Genomic DNA, 2,971 nt, shown 5'->3' on the forward strand with positions numbered 1-2,971 from the left:
CTTGGATCACTATGCAAGTAAACCAGAAGATTTATAACATATAATGTAGTCTATAAATCAGTCCTTTACACTTTTCAGCCCCTTCCTCTTCAGTTGGGACCCATGGTCTGTTTTTCTCTGTCATTTCCTATCATTTCCTACCTGAATAAACTACTTGTCTAACTCACCCAACATGCTCTTGAAATTCATGACTGCAGCATAGTCAAGAACCTAGACAAAATCTGGTAACACTAACATAATTTATTCAGAAAGATTAGTAACACAACCACACACACCAACACACCTAAGACCCACACAGAAAATTTGACATTGCTAGATAATGGGAAATAGAATTTTTACTTTATTAAATTCTCTAGATGTTCCTGATAGGCTATTTATTTATTCCAAATACTTTTGAGGACCTATATGTTGGGCTGATATACAACAAATAAAAATACCATGGAGTGTAAACACTATACAGTAAAATATGGTGCTTTGATGGGATCTGCAATATTTTAGAGAGGGAGAAATGTAGGCCTCAGGAATGAACTGATATTAGGACAAAACCTGAAGGAAGTGATGAAATATGACATTACAAATTATTTTTGGCGACCCATTTGAAAAGATTGGCAGACAATCAAGATTACCAGACATTTGAGTAAATGTTCTTTTGAAAGAGAGAGTAAAAAGAAACAAATACTAAAAATAAAATTGAATACAAATGAGACAAGGCAGACATAAGAAAAATGAGTGGGGCAGAAACACTTGAAGCAAAGTTGCAAATAAGGGAGGAAGCACTGGGGGATATAAGACTCATAATATACATGTAGATTAGAGCAACTTATAAGGTCTAAAGTGCAGAGAACCTCTTAGGAAGACAAGGCATATATAGCAATGGGTTTCAAAGGACACAATATAGAAAGTGCTCATGAATCAAACATATAACTCTGAGTGTTAAAGTAGCTCACAATAAGATAATACTCTAAGGCCATCATAAAAACTAGAATGATTCCTCAGCATGAATCTGGAAAAAACACTTTGACCAACTCTTGACCTGTATCTATAGTTTCTTTTGTAAATAAAAATGTCCACAATATATTCCATGGTGTAATAAAAGGATGACAATTAAATTCCACATAATGGTATCTAAATTGCAGAAGGATAAAATGAACAGATAACATCTCAAAGATATTAAGAGCAAAACATATGTCAGGATAGTAAAACAATATAAAATATTTTTAAATAATTTTAAAGCTTCAAAATAGCAACATTAATCTGAAATGAGGTGAGTAGACATTAGGAAGATATGGAAACATTCAAGTGACTCAGAAATTAACTAAAATATTAAAAGAAAATACAACATTAATTTAAAGCATAAGATTGAGGAGACAGAATATAAAGCACAGCTGAAAAAAGGAAAATGGTAAGGATAGGGATGAAGAAAATCTTTTTGAAATAAAAAATAGTGATTTAAAAGAAGATGAAAGACCTAAAATTATAAACTATAATTTTCAAAATGCTATAAGATTTGACTCCTACAAATTTGAAATGAATACATGGAAAAAATATATACATTATTTCTTTAAAATAAAAATCCACATGATGACAACCCTGATTCAAAGAGCATTTAAGAAATAGTGGTCTATATAAATTTATTACAAAACGTACAACAAAATAAGGCTGTTTCATTTTCAATATTTAAAAGATAAAATGCATATAGACAAGTCCAAATGACCTAAGTGTAATCGTGAATTAATGTTCATGACCTGAATATAATCCTGTAAACATTAGGCAGCAGAACATTCTCAATACTACAGAAGATGCACTGTGCTTTGTTTTAGTCACTATCTTCCCTATAAAGGTAACTTCTTTTCTGAAGGAGAAGGGAGAGATTTAAAGTTAGGGCTATTTTAATATAGATGTATAGATAAAACATTTGCAAGTGTCATATACATAAATTGGCTAACATAACTATTGTGTAACTACAATCAAGTTATAGAACATTTCCATTACTCTAAAAAAGTCCCCTCAACAACTTTGTAGTCAATACCTCCCTATATCCCCTTTTCTCTAACCACAAGTGTTCTCCATTGTTATAATTTTGCTCTCTCAAGGATGTGATCTAAGTTGAATCATATTATATGTAACCTTTTGAATTTGGCTTCTTCCATTCAAGCATAATATATTTGAGTTCCATCCATATCAGTATTTTGTTCCTCTTCATTGCTGTGTTGTATTCCTTTGAAGGTATATCCCACAGTTAACTTGACCCTTCACTAATTTTTGATCATGTGATTCTTTTTCAAATCATGGAATATATATGTATATAGGCATACATATGTCTCTATGTAGTATATGTTTTCATTTTTCTTGGGTAAACTACAAAAAGTAAAATTTATACTTATGTGGCAGGGGGAAATACCATGATCACAAAAGTTGTTTTCCCAGGATAAGGCTTATCCACTGCACTCTGGGTGTGCCAAACCCTGCAATTTCTCCAAGTGTGTGAAACTGTTCTGCATAATTTGTGGTAGTGGGGGACTGTGTTCATGCTCTCCCCAAGCAACAAAAAAATATAAATAAACAACAACAAAAAAGTAAGCTCCATCATATGGTAAGTGGTTTCACTTATGAAAAATTGTCATTGTTTTCTTAAGTGACTGAATTATTTTGCATTCCTACCAGCAGTGGTTGAAAGTTTTATTTGCTCTGCATACTTCTAAGCACTTTTTATTACTGGATATTATTAAATGTTTTTATTTTAACCATTTAAAAGGATGGAAATGTTCATGAGGTGGCTTTAAATTTTATTAACCTATGGCAAATGATATTGAGAATCTTTTCATGGATTTTGATGCCATTTGTGTCTTCTTGCAGAAGTGTCTGTTCAAGTTTCTGTATACTTTCTTTTATTTCCTTTTCTTATATCTAAATTTTGAGTTTTTAGAGTTTGCCATATATTATGGATACATGTTCTTTGTCAAATAGCAAA

At 31.5% G+C, this 2,971-nt stretch overlaps 1 non-coding gene across 1 annotated transcript; it reads left to right on the plus strand.

The window, feature by feature from the left end:
* The first annotated feature begins 2,376 nt into the window (after positions 1-2,376).
* Positions 2,377-2,541, plus strand: LOC111764685 (U1 spliceosomal RNA). Its single transcript, XR_002797238.1, has one exon. It is a non-coding gene; the product is annotated as a U1 spliceosomal RNA (small nuclear RNA).
* Positions 2,542-2,971: the final 430 nt, after the last annotated feature.

This window comes from Dasypus novemcinctus, chromosome 10 (genome assembly GCF_030445035.2).
Source record: "Dasypus novemcinctus isolate mDasNov1 chromosome 10, mDasNov1.1.hap2, whole genome shotgun sequence".
Taxonomy (NCBI): domain Eukaryota; kingdom Metazoa; phylum Chordata; class Mammalia; order Cingulata; family Dasypodidae; genus Dasypus; species Dasypus novemcinctus.